This window comes from Cavia porcellus, unplaced genomic scaffold (assembly GCF_034190915.1).
Source record: "Cavia porcellus strain 051 isolate PalLab524CR breed Dunkin Hartley unplaced genomic scaffold, mCavPor4.1 scaffold_15, whole genome shotgun sequence".
NCBI classification, from domain to species: domain Eukaryota; kingdom Metazoa; phylum Chordata; class Mammalia; order Rodentia; family Caviidae; genus Cavia; species Cavia porcellus.
This window is the reverse complement of record NW_026947498.1, coordinates 60,622,751-60,650,397: the sequence shown is the minus strand read 5'-3', so window position 1 is coordinate 60,650,397 and position 27,647 is coordinate 60,622,751. Positions and strand designations below refer to the sequence as shown.

Sequence of the window (27,647 nt, the reverse complement as noted above, 5' to 3'; positions counted from 1 at the left end):
TACCATAGAAGATTTTAAGGAGATTTTTGTTGGGACTGAAGAAAGAAATTTCTAATAAACAGCATTAATGCAATTTCAGTGCAACAACTAAAGACTAACTCAGGACCTCTAGAGCCTTTAGTTTTACCCAGAAATGGAAATTTACATATTTATCACCTTGTAATTATGAGTCCTTCATATGGGTTAAAGTTCATTTGACCAGCTATAAATGTTGTCTCCTAATATTGTGCCATATTTACAGATAGTCATCTTTTTAAAGATTAGTTAGTCATTGTCATTGGTAGCATGAAGTTTCTTAGAAAGTACTATGATGAATCAGGCAGCATGTATGGACAGAGGTGTCACAAAGCTTCCGTCTACTGGAAATCATTTGGTAATATAAAGGCAGGCCCCAAAGTTAAACAAAGAAATATGGACATAAATACCAAGAGGATGAAAAGGAAAGCAGAGGAATATGTGGATTTGTAACAAGGCTTGTATCAAGGAATTTAGTACTTTTCTTTCTAATTCACATCATTATAAGAAATTAGTCCATGGATTATAATGAATAAATACACATTATCTACTGTTACCATCTATGCTTAAAACTGTTGCTCTGGTCTCATATAAGGAAAAACTACACAATATGTAAACCTATGAGTTTTCTTGTGCCACCAAACCTTCAACTCATCTGCAGTAGCAAAGATCTTCAGTACCTTCCTTCCATGCCTTAGAGACTGGTCTCTATTTTTGTTAACAAGACTCATATGCTGTGCTAAGCATTTACCCACTTCTTGCTCTGCATTCAGAATTTAATGGGTAAATGTTAAATCTGTCTTTCATTTTATACAGTGGAATGTTAGCTGCTATTCCTTTCTGAGACAAAGAAAGAAGCAGGTATGAGATGAGAACATAAAATTAGCTTGCAGAATTTGTATTTAAGAACAAAATAAATACTGTTTTCTTTAGACACAGTTTGGAGCTATATTTGAATCTGATGGATTGAATTTAACCATCTCTTTTCATTAATACTATTACGATCTCTTTTTTAAAGTGGGAAACTTTTGTGTTTTCTTCCTAGAAATCCCAGTAGCTTTAATTATTTCCTCTCTAGTATATATTTTGTCTCCTGAACACAGAGTAAAATGAGGGATATGGGAACAGTGGGACCTGAGTGCTGAGGGTTTTCCGTCTGGTTCCACCTCAGCAAAGAAGCATATATGACTCTTCTGCCTTGATTACCCTTGCTTGAAGAGAAATAGCTGCCTTACTGCATAGATAGTAATCAACTTGAAAGGGTACCTTGAAAGATCTGCTTACCTTCACTGAAAGTAAAATCTGCTGATTTTATGGAGATAAGCTTTGTTGATACCACTCTAATGACTTAGTAATGACTTAGGCACACTTAAATAGAGATGCACAGTTTCACCCAAAAGGCACTGGAGAGCATTGGGCTACCAAATATCACTGGTCCTGTATTTCTAGTTACGGGGATACCTTTATTCAAAAATCTACCCCCTATATTTAGTTTATGAATACCTTTATTTAGATTATTTGTTGTCTTTTCCACATCTATGGTAATAGTAAGCACACTTGCCAACTTTGAGTTCAAAAGGTCTCCAAGCAAGGAACTCTTGTAGGAACTCACTTCAAAAGATTTACTTTGTATGAGAATTTTTGCTGTACATACCATAGAATGGGGACATTTCCTCTTCCTCTTTTAGAAAGCATGAGCTCTGGAAATACCTATATACATTCCTTCAATGAAAGTTGTTTCCCCAACAATTAAATAACATATGCTTTTTATTTTATACTGATGTAATCGTGGCCTGGAAGCTACCTGCTTAACCATTAGTTGTGAACCCAGAGATCTGAGTAATGAATACCAACTCAGGTACGTGGGCCCCTGGGAATTACAAGCTGAAGAAAGAATACTCTGGGCATGTATAGGACTAAGTAAACCTAGCTGGGCACAATGGCTCCTGCTTGTGATCCCAGCACTCTGGGAGGCTAAAGCAGCAGGACTGCAAGTTCAGATCCACCATGGATGACTTAACACTTTAAGGAGACTTTGTCTCAAAATTTTAAAGATGTGCCCAGAGTGGTAGGGTGCATTAGAATGTAGTTCAGTGCAAAAGCCAATCTCCAGTATGCCCAAAACAAAGAAAAAATAACCTGATAGAAAATAATATAGATTTAGAAGAAATACTGGATAATGTATTAAAATACATACCATCTTTTACTAAAGAGTAAAATTTCTTTGTTAATAAAGGTAATAAATTTAACATGTAATCTACTTATTAACAACATTATTGTATTTACAATCAACACAATTTTAAAATAACATAGAAATTAAGGCTTTTGTATAAATGCTGTTTTGTAGCTGAATGCTTCAGAAGGTTGCTAACATGCTCAGATTGAATTATTAATTTGTAGGTGATGAAACTTACACATTTACTTTTATCATCTCTTCCCTGCCAAACAAAAGCTTACTATTTGAGAAACTACACCTCAGTGCAACCATTTCATTACTTCTACATTTCAAGTTAAAGCCATGGAAAGCTAGCTTCAATTCTCTGAAATATCCTAGGAGAGTCCTTTTAAAGCTGATTTGGAAATCTTTTTGTGTTACCAAAACATGATGCCTGATAATATCTCTTTGTCTTTGCTGGCGCAATGAGAGTTCTCTTAGACTAATGCTGGCGAGGGCTATGATTTAACTTCACATAACTAGCAAAGCCTTAATATAATGTTGCCTTAAATAACAAAGATTTCTGTTGTTTTGTGCAAAGAAAACAATTTTGTTTTCAGAATGCTCAAGAAATGACTAGTAGGGTATCAGAGTCAATATGTAGAAATATAAATGTAATATACCACTGGAATCAGCCCTGGATTCTAGTGTGTGATTATCTTGATACATGTTTTCCAATACTTTTTTCATGTTTTCCAATATTAACAAACCCAATGTATTTTAAATTATTAGTAAAGGCATTTCAAAATTGCAAAGCAAAATCGATTTTAATTTAAATTGTGTTTAAGTAGTAGAAAAGGAAAAGTGTTGCAAAAATCACGTTACAATAAACCATCAGAATTTCCAAAATATTGAAAATTATCATTTTAGATGTTGGGAACAGGAATGTCCAAATAGTAATAGTGACAGCTGGAGGCAAGACAAGCATTACAATAAATACTGAGTAATAAATGGGATAAACAGAATGTTTTTTTCTATATAAATTATTGTTAGTATTCTTTAGAAGAAAAATCTCAAAAGTGCTAATTTATCATATATATATATATATATATATATATTACAAAATATATTGGTTTGCATATACTAATGAATACTAAGCTAACACTACATACCTGTGCATGCTTAGTAATTCTTTCCCTCATAGATTTAAGACTATGTAAGAGCAGGCATGTGACTTTGTTTCTTTTCAGTCTTCTCCCAAGTCTTGTATTTTCCATTGCCTATGATAGCACACTGAATGTCACTGCTGAACTGAAAATGAAGAATGACAGCTCTGCAGGCAGGATAAGATCTGAGGTAGAGTATAGGACTGTAATAAAAAATATAAAATGTACACCCGAAATCTAGCAGTAGCTACAACAGTAAAATATATATGAAGCATTGCAAAACATGAATATTTCTATTTTCTCTGAGCATAGATCAAGAACTTAGCTCTTGTTCTGAGAGAGTTACTGAATCCCTTATCCAAAAATTAAACTTAACATTTTAAGGGAAAAAAATCCTTGAGGAACAGTCAGATATGGAGGTCTTTATTTTTCATCTTAAAAAAAAAGGTTAAAGAAGGAGTTAATACCAACTTTCAAACAAGTTAGAGGAAGAAAGAAATAAGACATTCAAAATATGCTTGTACTTCAATAGAAAATCTTTGAGTTTGATAATGAGGTGTGTTCTTGATGGACATCTTAAACAGTGAAAGAAGTTGTAGAATACTATGAGATTGGTCTTCTATGAACATCTTTAATTTAAAGAGGGTAGAGTCACACTTTTCTGTAATGATCTAAAATGTGTCAGGGAGCAGGAAGAAATAATTTCTCTAGATGATTCTTGTTTTTCAATTTTTCTTCACTCTCATCTTTAAAGCCATTTTTATTTTGAAGCAAAAAAAAAAAGAAACAAAAAAGAAAAACTTACCAAAGGTCACCAGGACTTTTAAATGTACTTGACAGCATTAGAAGTATCACCAAGGTTTTGGTAGACACTGGAGGATCCCATTGTTACCTGGGGGCTGATAATATGTACCTCTAAGACCAGCCTCTGGGAGGTTGGAACAGGATAGCAAATTCACTCCCAGCAGGTGCAACTCTATAACTTAATATAGAATTGTCTCGGGGCTGGGGATTTAGCTCAGCGGCATAAGTGCCTGCTTGTAAGCAGGCAGTTGTGAGTTCAATCCCCGGTTAAAAAAAGATAAATAGAATTGTCTGAAATTAAAAAATAATTATAATTTAGAAGGCGGGGATGTAACCTAGTTTGAAGGCCTTGCATTCTTTACTAGAATGCAAAACAAAAAATAAAATAAAATAAAAAAGGGGAATCATACTGTTAAAATCATTTCCTATAATAACTGATTTACTATAACATGAAAACCTCCTAAAAAGATTTACTTGTGAAGAAAGCATTAGTGTATTTTTTAGCATTTGATTGAAATAAATACAATAGATACATAATGGAAATTTACTACATTTCACTCTGTTTTGTGCTGTCTTTATTTAAAGTCATCCCTATTACTTATTACTGTTATACTCCCTTCCTATGGCATTAAGTGCTTTGGATTCATTTCCAGGACATTAAGCTAGCTTGTGTTGGTGGTATTTGGTACAAAATAAGGAGAAAGGTCCACAAAATATAATTAGGGATTTGAATCTTCAATTCAAATATTTATGCATTCCAAGATCTTTCTACCTGCCAAGTACTTTTCCAGAAACTGAAGGTACACAGATAAGTACATCTCTGTTACTAAAAAAGCATTCACATCTTGGTGGGAGAAACAGACACAGAAACATAATTACCAAACAAACTGATAGATGATGGATAAAGATTTTTAAAGGCACTATATTGGTTTGTATGGGCAGTTCTGGTTTAAACTATAGTTCTGGTGTAATTATTAGGGCCTTTCACCTACAAAAGTATCCCTGTTTGAACAATAAATTATATGGTCACCTCATAAATAGCCATATTAATCGAATCTGCCTGAGGTTGTCAAGGAAGTTTTTCCACAGAATAAGACAGGAAATGAAAAATGTTAAGTATGCTTTGTCATATGTATTACCTACACCCAAATGAAGAGGAAGTAAGGAGTAGAGTGACTTTTGTTTCTCTCAGGCCTTTCGGAAGGGAGAGCAGGAAAGGAACTCATATTGGGGGAAGGAGAGGGACAGTCAGGACACTATATCCCCAGCTGGTGGTATGTGATATGTGCAAGGGTTGTCATTAAATGAACCATTCAACTATTAATTCCCTGATGCACGCAAGACTGAAAGGTGAGAAAGAGATAAAAGGGGGGATGTTGTATATATAAGAAAGAGAAAAGTGAGCTGAAATGGGATGAGGCTACCTGTGAGGTTGGGAGTAGAGCTCCATGGTCACAGGGAAAATCTAGGACAACACTGCTTAGGTAATATTCTTTTTCATGTCACTGTCCAGTAAGTTAATGACTGTATGTGCATGCATGCATGGGGTCTTTCTGAGCAGCTTTTAGGAATTCTGTATTTGGAAGACCCAATACAGTAATTTTTGAAAATGTAGAAATATGATGGGAAAAAAATTTTCCATGAGCTAACACCTCTTGTGACCCACTCTGAATACCTTTTAAAAAGAGACCAGGAAATACAAACTGCATCTCACTGAGCTTGTTCTTTGGCACCCGTACAAGGAAAGCAGCCATTAGACATGTAGCATTCAGGACCTAGACTTTACTCAGAGGTATCCACCACTTGGCCCATGTTCATTTTGAGATGGAGTAGCTGCAGAGTCTTGCTTACCAGTCTGATTTGCATAGCTCTGAGTTACATAAAAATCGGACTGGTGGTAAAGCTATCATTAAAGAGAAACAAAACAAAAAACTGAACAAAGGACACATTCTGTGCAGTTTAGACTGTTTCAGGGCTCTTTGTCATGGTAAGAAATATGCCTGCCCCTTCCCCACACCTAAGAGGAATAGCAAGAAAGTGACAAAAGGAGACTCCCTGGGGGGATATGGGAGTAAAACATAGAGTAACCTCAAACTAGACACAGGAAGAATGAGAAAGGGGTTGGCAAAGACACAGGGTGATGCAGCCCAATGTCCTGTATTCACAGCGTACAGATATGTGATTAGGTTACAATCACTTTTCCCTCTTCCCCAGTTCATTGCAACAGGAATTTGTCAGGCCCAGGAATGGAATGACATCTTGATGACGTTCAGCTTTCTCAGAGGCTTAGGAAGGGTGGCAACTCATCTAAGGCCAGAATTGCATTTCTGTGTTTACAAATTAAAATGCTTCTGTTAAACCAGAAAGAAAGGTCTTCTGAAGGCAGTGGAAATGACTCTAGTTAGTTGTTAATAGTACATGAGTTTGGGCATGAAGGAAAACAGGTTTCAAATCTCTGCAACTTATATATTTATAGGAAGATATTTAAACTCCAAGTTTAAATCCTACATTTTAAAAAATGAGAATAGATATTCCCCTATCTACCTATTCTCATTTTCCATCATTGTTTTCTGTCTGGTTCCAGCTTTGACCTGCTTCCTTAGTATGTGTGTGTGTGTGTGTGTGTGTGTGTGTGTGTGTGTGTGTATGCACATGGTGGTGCACACCTGTAGCCTCAGCTCTCAGGAGACTGAGACAACAGGATCACTACAAGTTCCAGGCCAACATGTGCTGTATAGTGAACTCAATATGTATATATTCCTGTTTCAAAACCTCATGCTCCTCTGTTCTTTAAAGTTATATCTAGAGCCAGGGATTTAGCTCAGCAGCACAAGTGCCTGCCTGGAAAGTGTGAGGTTGTGAGTTCGAGTCCCAGTACCAACAAAATAAATAGATAAAGTTGTACTTAAATTTAGCTGGGCATAATGGGATGTATCTATAATCATAGCACTGTAGGAGGCTAAAGCAGAGGAAATGCAAATTCAAGCCTAGGCAAAGCAGTCTTGGGAATCAGTGAGGCCCTGTTTTAAAATAAAAAAATAAAAAAGGTCTGGGAATGTAATTCAGTACAAAGCCCCTGAGTTAAATCACCATACATGCCAAAAAATTTTTTTAAGTTTAACTAGAATTATATATAAATCCAATACCAACAATGTACATAAATGTAAAGCCATAAAAATAATATGCAATAGAGAATTTTTGATCTTCTGAAGGTACTCTTTATTTTTTATAACATTGATCCCGTGTTCATGCAGGGTAGGTAAACGGGACAGGTACTGTGTTATTATTTTCTACTTTCTTCATAAGAGGTTAAAATGAGTTACCAAAAATCACTGAGTGATTTCAGATGAAGATTCATGAATTCTTGTTTTCAAATCTGCCAGGATCTCCACTTGCTATGAAAAGTCAGCCTACAGAAGATGATCCCAAGTGTTAATATTATTTTATAACACTACTTCTCATCACACAGTTAATATATTTTCCGAACTTATACTAGCCCTGTAGTTACTCAGACAACATAGGGAGAAAGTGTAAATTCCATGCTCAACAACCAAAGCAGTCCTTGTCACCAAAACTATCATATGTTAGTTCTCTTGTCAGTATTTGCAGCCAAGCCTTAACTTCTAAGGATCTACTTGTTACAAGTGAGTTTATGTGCCTTGAAGCATATGGCCTTGATATATGATCCCAGAGCTAAAGAGCAAGGTATTTCAAGCTGGCCACAATTTTATTGACTCTCACAGACTTGCTTTGTAGTCTTTCCAATAAACTAGATGAGAAGTTTCTGATGCTCCAAGCTATCCAGTCCTCAGGACTCCATTTCATGATTCAGAGTCCAACAAAACAACTCAAGAGTGCTTTTGTGTGACACTGTGACCACAGTGATAAATAATTGCTTAGTAATTCTCTTTGAGGCAAAAAATTCTAAACATGGAGGAACCATTTCCCCTTAATGGGAGCCAGAAATCCTGTGAGTGCTTGAAATGGCATTCACAAGTCTGAATGGTAAACAGATAAAAACAGGAGCGCACCAGTTGCACAAATGACTTGCTTGTCACAAACTTGTCATTGCAGGAATCTAACATTTCTTTCACAGAGCCCGATGGAAAGTATGGAACAAACAAGCCCTGCTGACGTTTTGGCTCTGTTAAGCCTTCCTCCAAGCTAAAGCATCTGCAGCATCTTCCTGTTCTAGACCCTTTATCTACTGAAGTTAGCTGATACTGTAACATGTCAAAGAAATGTTTGACTATTGCATTAACAAGTTGATGACAAGCAAGTTATTCCTACAGTTGAAATACTGCTGTTTTTAGTAGGCTGCTATTTTGACCTTCTTTTTATTGTAAAAAGGAACCCTAACAAAAGAGTACTGGGAAAATATTGTTGACTCTGGAGATTCACAAAGGCCACCTGTTGCAGTGGAGTGGAGTGGACATACCTGGCAGTTTCATCAGATGATTCATAGGATTTCCTACCAAAACATAAATGTTTTTACTACATTGGATGGTCCCAAGAATTGCTCTTGCAGGAGTAAAATAACCTGAACAGAAATTCATTTTCTTCTGTACCACCTATGACACCCCTCCCTCATTGCATGTTCATAATTGTATGTGCTTGCTTTACCTAATGTCAGTAACTGGGAAACTTGAATGAAAATTATATATAGCAACTACCCACATAGTTTTGCCAGTTCTCCCTATTGATAGCCTCTCCTAGCCTCCTCCTCCTTCAGCATCATGTCTAGAACTATCTAAACTTCATGAGAGCCATGCTCTTGTTTCATAAAGAGCAATGTATCTCCCTTAAGCCTCTTCGCAGAAACCTCAGGCAGCCCTCCCCAAGGTACCTTCAGCTCATCTCCAAATTCAGCTACCAGCAGGGAGTGCTCAAACTCTGTGCAACTGCTGACTTTTGTCTGTCTGAGGAGCCCTCCTCCCCTTGGGAACCCACCCTTGGTGATCTCTGAGTGTGCATTCCATTGGGTCACAGTCTTATCAACATAGAGAACCTCACTGGAACCTGTAACCAGAACCTTGCCTGTGTGCCCCATCCTCCAAGTTTCTGCTTTTGTTAGTGCCATCGGATATCAGCACTTAGAACAATGAAGTATTTGCCCTAAGACTTTGTCCTTTTCATAAAACTGAGCTTCTGTTATTCACCAAGGTGTCAGGTACCTTGTATGCTTTTTAGACCCTTCAGGTCTGGTAAAGGTACACTGATAGTATCTGGTCTGGTTTAAATATTAACATGAAAACTTTCATTTTCTGACTTATTTTCTGGCTGGTGCCCCAGCTTTCATTTTTTAAAAATCGTGTGTAAAAATGATTATCATTGTTTAGCCATAAGAACCAAATTTCTTGCCAAAGCAGTGGTAGGCCCTAACTTTTTTCAGACTTGGCAACTTGTCCACAGTAGTGTCTCCCATATGAAATGGTTTACTTTACCCCTAGTATCTCATGTTGCAATCTATCCCTCTTCTTTGTGGAAAAACTACCTCAGAGGACAGGTGGGAAAGGAATGAGAAGAAGGCCCTGTGTTCCACAAAGTTAAGAATATTGTCCCTGAAAAAGTGAGGATAGTTTGAGGCAACAGTTCAAAGTTTCTGCAAAAGAAAATATGTGAATGAACAATTTGAATTTTAAGTGGAGTTTTACTGACTTTTTTTTTCTTCTTTAAATTCTTAATAGGATTTCCATGATGATTTTGTTTCCTTTTTTATTAGAATTTAAATGGCAAAGAAATTACTGCTATTTTTGATTCAGAAAAATATAAAAAATTTTATGGGAACTCTTAAAATACAAATTAGAAAATAGATGAAATGCCCAAAAGAAAGACACACAGGAAAAAAGAAAGAAAAAGAAAGTAAAGATTCTGTCTTCCTATTCAGAGGGATATCTGAATAGTGTGTTTTAAATGTTATTTGTCTGTTTATTTTAAGAAAGTAATCAAAGGTGCAAGAAAAGAAAAACCTTATTCTGGAATCATTTCATTAGCTTCATCATAGAACATTAGGGTGAGAAGGGGTTTTGATCAGCCTGACTTTACATTACTCACTCTCATTTGAAAGGTGAGGATACTGAGATTTAAAAATGTTGCATAAAATGTACCAAGGTAAACAAAAAGATCGTGCCAAAGCAAGTCCTAAAACAAAAGTCTGACTTTCAATTCAGGCGATACCCTTCGGACATTGCATTACATTTTTTAAGGCTTTCTTTTAAACGAAAACAGTCTCACTTTAAAAATTTGTACCAATGTGCTTAAATCTAATAGGATATTTTCTTTTGTAGTTACTCAGACTTTGTATAGCTAAGCTAACTATGGAATGTGCATTTTAAGATTGAAGATTTTTTTTTTTAAGCTGTATTTACCAGAGTAGTGTAAGAACCTTTATTATTTCAATGAAGTTTTTCCTCTTTGAGAATTCTAACCTTGCATTTAAAAACATATTTTTAAATGTGTCTGTTCATTTAATAAGTACTTGTTTAAGTATTTCATATTCTAGCATTCTAGGAGGCAAAAAAATCCTTTATCAGATTAAGAGAAATCTTTTTTTTTTATTCCAACTTTTAGCCATGTTTATTTTATCCTCGTAGTTGTTGGTTAGGACAAAACATTAAGTTAGAATATCAATGTTTTTATGTGTATGGGTTCTTTTAGTTCAGCACAAGCAGAAAAATTAAATATGAATTTACCTTTTACAGCTATGATAATTATATGCCCTATTTTTTATTTATGCAAAACTTAATTTCTTTTTGTTTCATTTCTGTTTTCGCGTGTTCCAAACATCTGTACTGTGGCTGGTGGCGAGAGTAGCAGTGGCTGGCACTTTTCCTCTACATTGTGAGAAAAAGAAAATTAGCTGGAATAAAACCTTGCTTTCCATATGGTGGACTTCAAAAGCAGCATTGAAAAGGTATCTTCTCTTTTTTTTTTTTCTGAAACCAGAGATGAAATCCGTGTACAAATAGCAATATTGATGCCAAATCACCTGTTGATTCTCATCAGAAGAGTCATTGGCAATGCATCTCTCATTTCATCCTAAATAAATAACCCTAAATAAATAATCTTTGTACACTGGTAACATCTACCTATATCAACACATGTGCCTTTGGTCACTCACTTAAGAATGACTAAGATTCCATATATAATTGAGAAATGAACTAGAAGTGTTGCTTTTGGTTGAACAAAATGTTTTTTTAAGTGTGTTTGGCTGTGAGGTAGTTATTAATTTCTGTTATGTTGGAATTGATTCTTAGAAAAAATGGAGAGAAAATGGCACTACTGTTTTCATTTATCTTACCTCTAATTAGAAAAAATTGAGATCTATGTCTTATATAAATGTTTCAATATAAAGTACTTCAAACACATAAAAGTAAAAAGAATGATATAGAATCCAAAATACAGTAAATATAAGAATCCAGAACACAAGTAAAACAAACCTTAATAATTTTGAAATACTTTTTCTAAGTCTGTTTCTATTATTATTATCTTATAAACTACTTACAATAGAAAAATTAAATGCATAATGTGATAGGCTAAACTCTACAACCATGGGAAACAGCCACGCGAAACATTTATAGGACCTGTGAAGGGTCCCTTGTATCTTCTTGCACTTAATATTCTCTAAAGCTTTGTCAAAGGTTAATAACAATCATAAGTGCCTTTAAGTAAGTCATATACTATACCTTAAATTAATTCTCCTGAATATATCACTAAAAATTATTTATTGATTTTCTCATTGTTAGACATAATTTCCAATATTTTCAATAACCAACAAGTTAATACTTATTTCCAGGAGTACATACAGGAGGTAGAATTGCTAAGCATCAAAAAATACGAATTTTTAAACTTTACTAGACAAAAGCTTCTCTTCAAAGTAACAATGTTTATTCTTTGTAATCTGAGGGTTTTTCCATTTAAACATTTAACATTTGAAATGGTCAGACTTTCAAATTTTTTTCAATTTAATAAGGGTTAAATAATATCTCAGTTAATTTTTTATTTGTAAGTCATTGAAGTCCCTTTTTTATGTTACCTGTTTGTATCATTAGCCTGTTTTCTATTGAATTTTGTTTTGACATTGTTATTTGGAGAGTTTTGTTTTGTTGTAGAGTTAGTTGTTTTTGTTTTTATTTTAATACTCAGGATTCGCATACCTTTACGCTATAAGGAATACAAATATATTTTCCCAATTTGTAGTTTCTTTTTTAACTTTGTCTTTAGTAACATTTTAAAAAATTCTGATTTTAATGTAGTGAAGCTTATCAATATTTTCTTTCATGATTAGTGCTTTTATGTTATTTAAGAAACCTTTCTATATGCCCTATATTTTCTCTTATTTTAAAGATTTGCCTTCTGCGCTTAGATCACAAACCCATTTTATTCTTCTTAACATGGATAACCCAATTATCCTAGCACTATTTAAAAAATTAGTCATCCTTTACTGACTGATTTGCAATATCGTCATTTGCCTACATTAAATTTGTTTTTAGAATTTTTATTCTATCCAGTATATTGTTCTATCTTTATACTGATATCACAGTGCCTTATAATAACATAATAATATTTTTATTTGGCAAAGTAAATCTCTCTATTTTGTTCCTTTTTAAAATTTCTTGGCTCTTCTTGGCATTTTACTATTCAGGATAAAACTTAGGGATAGTTAAGTTTGTCAAAAGTTCTGCTGAATTTTATATAAAATTACATTAACACTGAAGGATAAGCTGGGGAGGAGGGGACACTTTTACATATCTTCTGCCCATTAACTCCTACCTATACTCTTTTAGATCTTTCTTTATATTCTTTAAAGATATAATTTTCCTCATGAAAATTTTGTGCCTATAGTTTTAATTTCTTCATATTAACTTTGTTGTGTTTTAAATACAGCAACAGTCTTTCATTTTAGTTTATTGGTTATTATTGCTGTGTATTCATTCCCTAACCTTGCTGAATTCTCTTATTATTTCTAATAGCTAACCTTCTAATTCTCTTGTCTACATGGACATCTATATCATCATAAGTAATGACAAATTTTCTCTTAAATGCCAATTCTTAAATGTTCTATTTCTTCTTCCTATCCTTTTGTATTGTTAACCCTCCATATAGTATTAAATAGAGTCAATGATATTAGGAATAACTATTCTTTTTCATAGTTTTGTAGAAATAATTTGAAAATGTGATGTTTGCTTGGTTTTTTGGGGGTGGGGTTGGGGTTGTTCTGTTTGGTTTTTTGAGTTAGGTATTTCAAAATGGCCTTGAACACAGCAGATTGGAATTCTCCAGGGCCCTACTAACCTGGAATTCATAGCAATTCTTCTGCCTTAGACTCTAGAATGCTGGGATTATGGTATACACCACCATACTCAGTTTGTTTGGGATTTGGACAGTCAAGATTACTATTCTAAGATTACTATTCTAATTCCCTTCATCCATTTATAGCTTGCTAGATATTTTTAATCAGCAATACTAGTTATCTATTGTATTTTCTGTATCAATAATGTCAATAAAATTTCTAATTAATGTTTGTTTTATACCTAGTAATATATTTCCCCGTATTGAGCATTTTTTAACATTCCAGAAAAAAAAATTCGCTTCATCTTCACGCATTTTTAAATCCTCTGTTAAGTAAGATTTCCTGACATCTTATTGTAGAATGTTTGCATGGGGAATTAGTCTTTAGTTTTTATTTTTTAAAACAGTTATTGCAGAGTCTTAGTGTCATTGTGATATTAGACTCAGAAAATAAATGTAATAATATTATTTGAAATTTAAAATTATAATTTGGGGCAGTGCTTGCAAACCTATGGCACATGTATTATTTGTTTTTCTTTTAAAACAAAAGATATTAATGAATGAAATTTTAATGGTTTTTTGCTTGTTTATTTCCCCAAACTAAATCCTCAGTATTCAGGTTGGCACTTTTCTATAAGTGAGTGGGTTTTGTTTTGCAGTTTGGGCACTCAGTCTCTAAAAGTTTTGTCATCACTGCTACAGAGATTACTGAGGGCTGTAGGCATACAATTTTCAATCTTAAAATCTTTAATTTTTACCTCCCTGTTATTTGCAATATTCTTTATCTGAATTATTTCTTTAATTAGTTACCAGACATTTTTCTATTTCATTTACTTTTTTCAAAAGCTGGCTTTTGATTCTACTTATTTACACTTCTTTGTTCTTTGAATTTTATTACTACTCTGCATTTTATTTCTATTTTATAAAAGTCTTTTGCCATTTTTCTTTGACTAGATGCTTGAAGTATGACTTATTTAATTTCAAAAGCTTGCTTTATTTTAAGAAATTAATTCTAAATTCCAAATATTCTCCAGGTTTCTCATTATCTGCATACTATACTTTTGTATTTAGTTTTGTTAAATTTTAAATATTTTGTAATAGCCCTTTTCATTTATTTTTAAGGCTGGAGTTATCTAAAAGTATACTTTTTACTTTCTAAGCATGTTTACTGTGTTTTGATTATGATTCTGAATTTAAATATATTGTAATGAAAGAATGTGGTTTTAATTGAAAAAACATCTTTTGAAATGCCTTTATGTGATTATTCAATACTTAGGGGTTTTTTTGTGGGTATGAAATCTATTGGTAGGTTCTCTCTTTCTTCAGTACACCTTCTAAAGTGTTTATATGTATATTTCACTACCTATTTTTCTAGCTAGAAAATAAAATCAACTTTTTAATATTTCTCACACTTGCCTTAATGTAAGAAAAGTGCCTAATGTGTTTCATCTATTATTAATCTTGTTAGTGTAATTGTTGTAGCCTTACTTATATTTGTTGTTCATCATATAAAAATGTGCTTATCATTGATTTATAAGCCAATGTTTAATTATTTTTACTTATGAATCTTAGATATAATTGTGCCCACAGGTATTATTGGGCCTTATGGTCTCCTTTTGGTTCATTTTTCTTATTGTTAAATCGACTTTATAAGCAAACTTTTACTTGGGTAGTACACTCTTTTTGTATGTTTAAAATGATGTTATTTTTCTTTTATGTTAAATTATAATTTATCTGAGTATTTGGCTTAGCATATCAAAGATATTGCTCAGTTATATCTGTCACTATCATTCTTCCAACTATTCTTAAGAAAAATCTGCTAGCAAGTTTATCTTTTTTTAACAGGTAATCTGGCAGCTTTTAAGACTTTTATCATCCTGTATTTTCTCATAAATATGATTAACTGTGGATTTATTTATAATTATCAGTCATGAATTCTGTGTATACTATTTAATCTCAAGACTCCAATTCTAGAAAATTCTGTTATTGTCTTTTCCCTGATCTTGTCATTGCCTACATATTTATCTCCTGGAATTATTTTTTGCTTGTTTATTGATTTTTTTTAGATAAAATCTTACTGTGTAGTCCAGACTTCTCTCTATGTGTATATATATAGATAGATAGACAGACAGACAGATAGATAGATAGATATAGCTATAGATATAGATATATAATTTAACATATCTTGACTATTCCTTTACTAAAAATTTTTGTCTCTGTCTGTCTGTCTGTCTCTGCCCCCCCCCAAACAAAGACTTGTTCTGTAGTTTAGGACTGCCGGCCTTGACCTCATTATTCAGCCAATCTGGCTTCAAATTCAAAATGATCCTCCTGCCTCCACCTCCTAACTGCTTGGATTAAAACATGCACCAACATGCCCTGCTGAAATTTCTATTTTGCTTTCTTTACTTTTTTTTCTGAATGTTTTCCTCAAAATTACTTTCCTGCTCACTGTCTCCTGGAAATTGACCTCTTAGGTTATCCCATGTGCTGCACTTTTATTGTCGTGAACACATTTTGAAATTTCGAGATTTCTGACTGACTTTGTGCAATTTCTTGTTCTGTTATAGTATATAGTTTTCTTTGAGCATCTCAAACAGTCTCATGTTGAGCTCACCACGAAACTCTTTAAAGTCAAATTCATATGGAATGAATCTCACAATTATTGACAACATTTTGGAATTTTGTCTTGCAGGTTAGTCTTGATCCTAGAAATTGTTCGTTTCTCTCTCTCTCTGTGTCTCTGTCTGTCTCTGTCTCTGTCTCTGTCTCTGTCTCTCTCTCTCTCTCTCTCTCTCTCTCTCTCCCTCTCTCTCCCCTTTTCTTTCTTTGCTGATATGTCCCAAACTAGTGTTTCTCCCATTGCTTTTCTCTGCATTCCTGAGTTCCTAGTCCCAATTCAAATCAGAGAGTGGCAGCTTTCAGCTTTATCTCCATAAAATCCTTGACCATGAAGCTGTGTCTTTTTCTCTCTACCTTTCAGGAATGGCCATCCTGTGTAAATAGGCAGCTGTTGGCTAAAGATGTTGCAGCTTCCTGCTGAAGTAGTCAGCCAAAGTCAGGTGCACCCTTTTACTTGGAGCCTTACTGTCCCCATTACTTCCAGAACTGGGCTCCCTAACCTCTTTGTGTGCTTTTGGGTTCATATTTCAGTGTACCTAAGGCTTTAGCACCATTCATTAGTTTCTTTCTTTGCACAAATAATCATCTTTTTAAAATTCAATTCTGTCTCTTTAGTTTTCTTATGTTATACTGAATTTTTAAAGTTATAATATATCTTGAACGTCAAGGTTTTGATTTTTTAACCTCTTTTATGTAGATATATCATTTAAAAATATGATATACAAATTAGTTACTATTTGTTGTTACATTGTGATAGGCACTGAGCTTTACACAGGTTACCCTATTCAGTTTTCTCAGCTCTTCTTACTCCCATTGTATAGAGTAGGAGACTGAGACAAAATTAGCTAAATACATTTTCACTTAGGAAAAAGACTATAATTAGTAAATGGCAGGAGTAACAATAACATTTAAATTCTATTTTCCCTGCCACCAAAATGGTGTCCTTAAACTGCTATCCTGTACTGTATGAAATTTTTAATCTCACTCATTTGTTAACAATAAATTAATTTAAAGAATCTTTATTTTTGTAAAAAAGTATCCCTGCTCCTACCTTTATATTTTCTGTGCTTTTCTGCTTCCTTGGTATTGTCTCTGTCTCTCTCGCTCACTCGCTTGCTCTCTTCTTATTCCTTTCTTCTGTGTCTTTCTTTCTTGATATATGATTGTATTTATTTCATTTGTTATCCATCTAGTAATCTCAAGGTATTAACACATATTTTTTCTGGTAATAATTACTGTCATGTGTCCTAATAAATACATTTCTATTTTTTATTCAGCATTAAAGAAATATACTGTAAAGGAATGTAAGATACCATTTCTTCATACATCTATCACCTGGCTTCTCATTTTTTTCTTATAATACAATGAACATTATTAATAATTGAACATTATTAATACAGCAATGGAGAAAATGGTCACCAAGAAGGTGACTTACATTGGGTGGCAGAGTGTTGCTAGGACTAAATAGGTGCTCAATAAATACTTACCAAGGGTTACATGAACAAAAATGCTTTTCGTGTCACATGCACATCCAGAGAAGGAAAATAGCTGAGATCTTTCTAAAGTCTTGCTTCTCATTTCATTTAAAATTTGAATTTGTAAGCTATTGGACCACCATATAATACAAAACATAACTCTTTCTGTAGATTCTTTTGTTAGGCAGATATATGCTTTGTAAAGCAACCCTTTGCAATCAATGACCTTCCATTCAATTTAGTTCCATTCATCTCTATTTCTACATTTGCTCCTTCTGCCCTACCACAACCCACACAATTCATGAACAAATTTCATAAGTCTCAGATCAGTAACTACTGTTTTCATTCTGCAAATACTATGAAATTCTTGGATATAAAATAGTGATCAATTGGCAATCATTATATCATATTAAATGTCTCTAAAACCATGTTCTTCAATAATAATTCATATTGTTTATTGTTTAAGGAGAGGAATTTTTATTTTAAAGAAATTAAAACAACAAGAAAAACAAAAGAAAACAAAACAATAGTGACAATGTAGGATTTCAAAACAAGCTGATAGGAAATTAACAATAGTCACTATATCGCATATTGTTATCTTCAAACAATTGCTCAAATTATAGGATACAGACATGCAAAAAAGATCAAACAATGTAAGCAATCACAATTTCTTTCCCTGAACCTAATAGGATCAATAATACACTTATCTTAGCTATCATGTGTGTGTGTGTGTGTGTGTGTGTGTGTGTGTGTGTGTGTGTGTTTCTTCCTTCTTTTCTTTTTTTCCCTAAGGGAGAAGAATTCTTAAAGTAATTCCTATTGTTTTATTTTTGATGCATTTTTCAAAACCCCCAACTATTAGTGAAAGAAAATTCTTTATATGAATTATTGAGAAAATGGATTTTTTTCACTGATATTACCAAGAAACTTTATGATGATCTAAAACCTGCTAGAATAAAAATGCTATGCTTCAATTGTAGAAAATCAGGTAAAATAAAATATAGAGTAGCAAAATCAAAAGAAAATAGTATAAACTAACTTATTTCCTGATGTGCAAATTTCATGGAAATTTTAATGACAAATTTGATTGATTTATAAGTATTATATATTATTTGTTACAAGAACACTCAAGCCTTCTATGTGGCATAATTTTAACAATCTTTTATATATAACAACAGATTGAAATTTAACTGTCTTCCTAGCTGTTTCTATTCTTTAAATTATAAAATGATTTTTATTATTCTCTATTTAAAAGCTGTTGAACTGAGAATCAGTAAATTTAGTTTCTAGTCCTAGTTTCTGTCATTTAACTGGCTCTCTGACCATGAATATATCATTGAACTCTTTGTACCAGTTTGTCTTTTGTAATGTAGAGTCAGAATTGATGCTTGAAAAGTTCATTCCATTTTTGTGTTTTCATCTCTGCTTAGTGTCTATTTATAATCAGAAACACACACATATAAAACTAACACTGTGTATGTCCTGCATAGCAGTAACGTAAGCTTTTCAACAGGAATCATGAGGAAATACCCAAGAGTGGGATGAATCCCTTAACCAGACAGTTGAATTTACTGAATACGTAAATAAAAGGGAACATCTGTAGATTCTTCATCTGAACTGACATGACGAAAGCATTTTCAAAAGTATTATTGGGCACCATTGTGCAGAGTGGATCACTACAGAAGTAATCTGGAACACAGGTCAGAGGGATTTGGTGCTATGGATCAGGGTAGGATTAGGAAAGTGCAAACCATCGGATAGAGAGATGAAGTGTAATCAAAAGGTATGAAGATATTGGATATATATATATATATATATATATATATATATATATATATTCAGAAATAATCGCTAGAAGTAATTTTTTTAAATCATGAAAGGAAATACAAATATCTAATAAACATTAAAAAGTATATCTCACTGCCACTCAACACAATTTATAAAAAATAATAAATCGCAGTTCCAGTAAGTGTTCAGTAAAATAAGCACAATGTAAGAAATGAATACGTGTCTTACTTCAATTTACTTGCTTTCTGAAATGCAGGCATATATAGATTTTTCAATTTCCCCATCCAGAACCATATCATTTTGTTTCCTTCTCCTGTTGTTTCTCAGTGTTTCTGTGTTTCTTTTTTTGGATCCTTGTGCCTTTACTTTAGGTAATCAGCAGGCACTTCGACATTCCAAAACCTCATGTTTTTCAGAACTTCATTTTTTCAGTCATATCTGCTATTAATATGCAGAAACCACATTTACATGCTTTCCCTTATCATAAAGGAAGAATTCTGTTTAGAACATTCTGTATGTTGCCAATTTAACTTCTAAATTCTGTTATTATAAAAAATTGTTACTCTAATAATGGCATTTTGAGTGATTGAAACAGATGAGAATGAAGTAAAGGACTCATTCAGGATGTCACTTCAAAGTCACTTTTATTGGGTGGAAAAAATACTACTGATAAATTTATTAGGCACCCTTTTCAAGAATAGATCTCAGTCATCTGCTCCATGTAACAATGAATAAACATAACAGTTTACTAGGCTCTAGCCAAAAATTTGGCCAAATAAGAAACCCAATTAGAAAGCATGAACCAGATAAAGTCTTATCAGTTCAAAATACCCAAGTACTTAGTCTGGTCCTTTTCTAACGAAACTGTATAAAACATAAAACATAATCTTCCTTAAAATCTAAGTTCAAAAAGAAAAAGTCTGAATTCCTTACCTTAGCTAATGGTAAAGTACTGCAGAAACTAAAAGTTTCCAGGCCTCACCCTCTTAGCCTTGTGCCAGAAGAATGAGCACACTTCATCCACCTTCCCCGACTACACAAGTCATTTGACTGCACGAGCTCATCTCCTTTTCAGAAAGTTTTTCTGAACTTTTTCAGAATACAGAGACTATGTGTCTTTATTATCTCAGGTTCTGTCAAATTGCCTGATCATTGAATGGACTGACATAGGATTAACGGTTTTATTAGGGTTATTTTAGTATCTAAAATATAAAGAAAAAGCCACATATATAAATGCTCACACTCTGTATTATAACTCACTTATTAGCATTTAGGCAAATGTCTTTAGAATGATGATATTATGGAGTTATGAACATCTTTGAGAGTAGATACCTTTCAAAAAACTATTTTTCTTCAAGACAGAGTTAAAGTGTATAGTTCTTATGAGTTCTTTTGGTTATTAGTGTGGCATCAACAATAAGTCACTAAATCTCTCTAAATTTCAATTTTCGCATCTGAGAGATGGGAATAGTCCTTGTGGGGATTGGATAAACTACTGCTTAGCAAACAGCATGTTGCTTGGCATTACGGCTAGAGTTAATGCCTCACAGGACAAGTGTCTAATCTCACGCCTGCATCTGGATGGCTTGGACACACATGTGATGTCCCACTAGGGCACTAACTTGACTTTACCTCAGAGAATCTAAGAGCATAAGAAATGTTTTTCAGTCTTTAGGAGCATAAACATTACTTGGAAAACTTGTTTAAAGTTCTGAGTTCTACCTCAAGAATTTGTTTGCTCTGAGGGGAGACCTTGAAATACATCTTTTTAACATGGTCTTCAGGTTGTTTGGATGTGACTGGTCCTAGACCAAGTTCTGTGTAACCCTGGCATCATGACTCCATCCCGGCGTGATCATAGATCACCTCCAGCCCTTGCATTATTCTGCAAGATTCACTCTTTTCAATTCTCAGTGACTTTACTATGGGAAACATAGCTGTCTCCACTCGCTTACTTCATTCCACTGAAGACAGAAGAAAAGAATAGAGAAAGCAAGGCCAACTGAGAAAACTTGAGTCGCCTCAGCAAATTGTCAGTTATTTTGGATTGTTTGGGCTAATGATTTGCCTTAGTCCAAAAGTGAGCTGACTTGTAGGAAAAACTTGAACTTTAAAACAATAGTTTTCCCCCATAACTGTAGAATAACTGGCTATAGTGAAATCTATTTTTTTATTGACTTGCTATCTATAGAACTTAGATGAATAAGCACAGTTGAAGTACAGAGTGTTAAATACATGCTTCAATTTAGTCAATGCATTTGCACATTGAAGTAATTAGGATGTATTTAAAAGCATTCTGCTTGCAATACTTTGTTCTCCATTTCCTACAAATTAAATTAGTGAGGGCTAGATTTGATTTTTACATCATTTTGAAAATATTTTCTTTTTCTTTTTTAAATTTCCTTAGTATTACATTTTTACAAAGTTCAAAACAGAACCAACTGTGACTAAATTCATAAAAATAAAACAAAAACCCAAAGTGCAAGAAAATGAAAAACAGCACAAAATAATATGCAGAAGAACTACATAAATCATGCCTTACAAATATAGTTGCAGTAATTTACCTTATCCATGTCTGATCAATTTATAACAAATACTTAGATAGCAAATAGCTCATTCTTTTGCTTTAATTGAGATCCCCAAATTTAATTATTCTCCTAATGCAAATAAATAGGAACAGACAACAGATCGACTTAGAAAAATCTTAATAATCTCCTATTGTCATTGTGCTATATATAATGCAGTGAATGAATGTAAAGAAAGAATATAAAACATACTTTACTTCCTTGGTTTTAAGGTATTTAAACAAGATTATTTATTTTTAAAATAAAGTTAGAAATACAGAACCAAGAAATTATTAGGCAGTTATATAGTATAAACTGACAGACTAGAGTTTACAACCCAACTCTTCATACTATCTGAATGATCTTTGACAAGTTATTTCACCTCCCTGGGTCTCAGTTTTCACATCTGTAAAATGAGAATAATATCTTTATTGCAGATTGTTGTAATGATGTGTATTTGAAGTGCCTGGCATTTAATATAGTCTCAACAAATGACAGTTCTTATTTTTAAATCAAGAAATAACACAGAAGTCCCTCTCCCCAAAAATACTAAACAGAAATACTCTGTGATCTCACTTTCCCAAGGGCTAATAACATGATTCACAGATTTTATCCTAGGACTTTATCAAGATTCCTACATAAGTGGATGAATGTTTTACTTTTATTATCTTCTCTCCCGTTAAAATGTTTCCTGTATAGCCTCATAATACATGTTGAGAAATTCTCTTTATATTATTGGAGTGCATAGTTGAATGAATGAACTTTGCCAAAACAAATTATTATTATATTCTTTCAAAGACAAACAGTAATTTGTATTGGGCTCAGATAAGTCTAATTCTTCCTATTTTTTTCATACTGTTGTAACTATAGTAGTATATATGCTTATGCATAGAAGTGAAGGAAAGAAAAACAAGAGTAACAATTAAGTGTGCTTCTTAGGGTTTAGAAATGATGCCCTGTTCAGCCTTGTTTTTCATATACAGAAAATTTTCATTAAGTATTTGTTAAATTAAATGAATGAATAAAAAATTACTAATGAAGTAGCTGTATAGCATATAGGATCTAGTTCAGAAAATAGTATATACAGGTCATAAGAGACAGCTAAAAACTTACCTGTGGGTATGAATAACTTACCAGGTTGCTTAGGTTGAAATAATTAGATTGTTTCCCTGTGAAATGACAGCCATCTTTAATCAGGATCACCAATTCTTAGCTAAGTAGATAAGCAGAGGTGACTGAACTTCAGTCAGAGAAACATATCAGAAATGGAAGGAACTGTGGAGATATTCTAATGCAAGGGCCTCCATGTTCAGCTGAAAAAGCCGAATGATGCTAAAGCACTTGGTACCTATGTTAGTTGATCCTTGAACTTTAGTTTCCCAATTTTGTTCTTGTTCAGTTTGTAATGTACTATGTTATTTTTGTGTTCCCCAAAACCTGTTCTCCATATATAAATGGTCATTTTTCTTCCTGTCACCAAAACAACACAATAGAATATCTCATCGTGCCTCTGGACCTATGATGGAATTCTCCGTAGCCCTAAAAGGCCACAGTAGATGTTTTTAGTATATTACAAATAGATATTAACAAATAAAGCATAAAAAACACTCTTATCTCCATGAAAAATATGACAAAATTTCATAAAAAATAGAGAATAATAATAGTTAATACATTGCATATCATAATCTTTAAAAAATGGCCAAATGATACTCAGAGGTCGAGTAATAGACAAAGAAAGATTCTCTTACAAACAAATGAATAGAAACTTTATCTACAATGAAATGAAATAAATTAGCATATATATTAAAATATTTTTAAAACAACAGAATAGCTCATTTAGGAGATTATTTGGTCTTTCCCCTACTTCCTATCTTATATTTTGAGATATCTATATAGATATATTATAATACATATACTATGCATAAAAGTTCTTATATAAGAGAAACTGTGTGACATATAAGTTTTTGTGTATGACTTATTTCAGTTAACTTTATGTTCTTCAGTCACATCCATTTGCCTACTAGTGCCTCAAGTACATCTTTCTTTATGGAAGACTTAGTACTCCACTGTGTATGCATATCAGGCATTCTTCACATTCTTCATATATTTACAGACTATTGACAGACACATGAGAAATTCAAGTTAAGACTAAATTGAGATACCTTCTTGTTCTCGAAAGAATGACTATTATCAAAAATGAAATAATAACAAATGCTGGTGAGGATGTGGGGAAAGAAGAAGCCTTCTGCATTGTTAGTGGAAATGTGAACTAGTGTAACCATTGTGGAAATCAGTATGAAGATTCCTTCATAAATTAAAAATATAAATTCCATTTGACCCAGCTATGTCATCATACTACATACAGAGATAAGTGCACACCCATACTTATTGGGGTGCAATTGCTAGATCTTGGATGAAATAACATTTTACCTGATCCTTAAATGTATTTATTTCATTAAGAAAAAACTACATTAAATTATTATTAACTATTAGTAACTCATATAGATTACCTTAGCTGCTTTTCAGGTTGTTATTAGTGGTGTTAGATGGAATAGAGAACAAAGGATTAGTAAGATTTCATTGGAGAAAAAGTGGGAGAATTCTATCCTCAGGGTGCTACTCAGGGGAAGGTCAGCTATGGCCAGGGTCTAGAGAATCCAGGAAGCCACTGAAGGATTTGAATCTTAGAAAAAAATAAAAAGTAAAGAAATAGAAGAAAGGACCAAATTGAAAAAAAAATTAAAGAAGAATACTGCAAGTAGATTTGATAATTTGTTCTTTTGGAGCATCATTTACTATCTTTGTAAAGTCTATACTCAGTGGAGAAGCCTTGTGTTCACTTTGTTTATGTCCTGTTACATCTTACTGGTACATGGCTACTGTAAAGTGATATTTAGAATTCCTAGAATGAAGTATTAATGGCATCCATGAGGAAAGAAGTACAACTATTTAGTAGGTAAGTATCTTTTCTGTCCACCTAAAGAATCAAGTATGTATAGCTGTTGATAGTGAGTTAAACTGGCATACCAGAAATTTTTATAAGTAGTTTTCCCATGCTCCACTGAATCTGTGGCTTAGACTTTAGTTGTGTACCAGCTGTGCGTGCAAAATCTCATAACTATTCTTACTGTATTAAGCATTTTATAGCAATTTTAGCCCTAAAATGCTATGCAATAGTTTTATGTAATTGTACCAGACATGTAAGCTGTTCCAATAAAAACATTTCCTTTCTTTTAGACACAAGGTTTTACATTTCCAAACTTAGCTGTTTGCATTGATGGAAGAATCTTTAGGACAGACTTTTAAGTTTTTTTCTTTCCTTTTTGTTTGGGTTGGTGAGGGGCAGTTGAATTATCTCTTAGTACTTTATTCCTTCATATAGCCTCATCAGAAAAGGGACATTTTACTAATTATACGATACTGATGTTAACAAGTTCTGCTGCTGAGCACCGGATCCTCCACGATCTGTCATATTCAGAAAGGTGCTGGAAAGGAAGCTAGAGGGATCTGTGATAAACAAGGAGAAAGACATGGTCTTAACCTCTCTGAGGAAGGCCGACAACTTAAAGGCTGCTGTGCTTGCAGCTGCGCCCTGCAGTGGTAGGTCTTGGGTCTGAGCCCAAAGCTGGTGTGGAGTTTGAACCCTTGGCATTCTGGCCTAGGGCCAAATACTATCAATGGAACCCCACTGACACCTTTAGTTATTCTTCCTAGATTAGGATAGTAATTTACTTGTCTCTTTGATTTCAAGTGTCTGGTTTTGTTTCCAGATGCCTCCCAGTTCGTCTATATTCCAGGGGTTTCAAAAGACTTTAACCTCATTGGTTCCTTCCTTTGTTGGTTCCATTTGGTGAACACAGGAGGGATACAGAGAGACTAGAAAAGCAAAGAAGGGGCTTGTGTGTATGTAATATGGGAGGCGTGTAGGGAGGGCTTGGGGAAACTGCAAGAAGAAATGAAAGGCATATTCACTTTTAAAATATCAGCTATTATACCAGAGCAAGTCAGAATGGGGTTTAAGAGGTGATATGCAGGGCAATGCAATGAAAAATGTTATTAGATAGATGCATGTGTAAAAGTGCTCCAGCCAGCAGTGATCTCAATGTCTCCCAAACGATTACAATATATGAAAGACATGGAGAGACCATAGAAATTTTATCCTAGTGCCAATAAGGTAACAGCACTTAGATTTTAACATGTGATAGTAGGAAAAAGCGTTTATGCTTGGGTGTCATTTTATGTTTACAAGGGCCTGTCTAGCACTGTTTATTGATTTTACTGCAATTTTTCCCCAGGACCCTGTAGACAGATAATTGCTAGAAATGTCCATCATTAACACAGCAACAAATGCAACCATTGCACTAAGAAAAAGATACACATAGGACCCTGTAAGCAGTCCTCAAATGGGGAGGAAGAGAGTCACACAATAACACATGCAGCTGTAACTCCAGGCAAACAGACACACAACACCCTGTGTAGCCATTGCACTGAGAAAATACACACAGCCCCCTGTGCAGCCATCACACATCAGGCAAATACACACACAACACCCCTGTGCAGCCATCACACCAGGCAAAAGCACAGACATAAAATGCTAAGTCAATAGGAATGAACAGCTCATAAAAGCCTACTGGAATAGATCACATCACAGCCAGGTACATCTGTTCTCAGCATTAGCCATTATCGTTAGCTTAAAATGCTTAAAATCACCGCATATCCTCAGGTCTAGGGACAGATTATTCCAAGAAGATTCTACTAAATAGACTTGGCAATGCCATAAAGGGGACCTCTACTACATTAAAATGATGCATTTTGCATCTCAAAGACTGTCAAACTGTATTTAGAGGAACTCTGTGATTGAAGAACAATGCTCCAGGACAGGATTGCAATTTTTTTGGTCCTTCTAAATCTGGCGGTGATTTTTACCCCAACTTGAATTAACAAGTTATCCATTGAATGGATAACTCTCATATTGGGAAGTGAATAATAAGAGCAGAATTGAAAATGGCTTTCAGCTTGTGCTGCAATAGAAGCTGGGAGCCATGACATTCAGTTTTAAACTGGAAGTCTCAGGTGGTGTGTCATACACCTCAGGCTCTGAGGTCAGACTTCAAGTCATGGACTGGAGATAAATAAGTAGCAACTACAGCCTTTGCTTCAGTGGGTTGTCTCCCTAGTAGAGGAATAAAGGAACCCCCCACTGCTTCTTTCACCAGGGCTTTCTCTTTATCCTCTTGACTTGGTCTGTGATGTTATCTGAACTGTGTGACACAGAGCTCACACATGGCAAGGGAAACTCGGCGTGTTCTTCTGAACAGTGGCCCAAAGAACAGGTTAGAAAGAGTTTCAAGCTTGCAGTTCTATCTTTCAATTACAGTGGCGTTTTGAGTTTCTTGTGAGTGAGAGAAGTTTCAGGCTAGCTTGTTAAGAATGATTTACACCATAATTCTAGGAAAAACAAATGTGAGTGACTGAGATTTGAAAGGAAAGAGTACAGGGAAAGTGCCAGACCAAACAAATCCTAAGTAAATCAGGTGGTTCTTGGGGGGTTGTTGGTGGTGGGTTTTTCATTTGTTTCTTCACTTTTTTTAAAACAAAAGCGAAAATACATGTATTATTGGTAATTCTCTCACCTGGGTGAAATGAAACAGAAAACAGTTGCTCCATTTGTTCTATGTAAAAGCAAAGTTTTAAGAGAGGACAGGTGTTTCCCTTAAAACCTCATGATAGCATCTTACTAAGAATGAGCAATACTGGAAAAGAGAAC

General features: G+C 33.9%; 1 protein-coding gene across 37 annotated transcripts in view; it reads left to right on the top strand.

Annotated features, from left to right (window-relative positions):
• Positions 1–27,647, top strand: part of Zbtb20 (zinc finger and BTB domain containing 20) — an 838,748-nt gene that overhangs the window by 562,023 nt on the left and 249,078 nt on the right. For all 37 annotated transcript variants that reach the window (XM_063225304.1, XM_063225278.1, XM_063225281.1 and 34 more), the window contains one exon: positions 10,954–11,053. The gene's annotated coding sequence lies outside the window, so the exon portion shown is untranslated. The remainder of the gene's footprint in view (positions 1–10,953; positions 11,054–27,647) is intronic.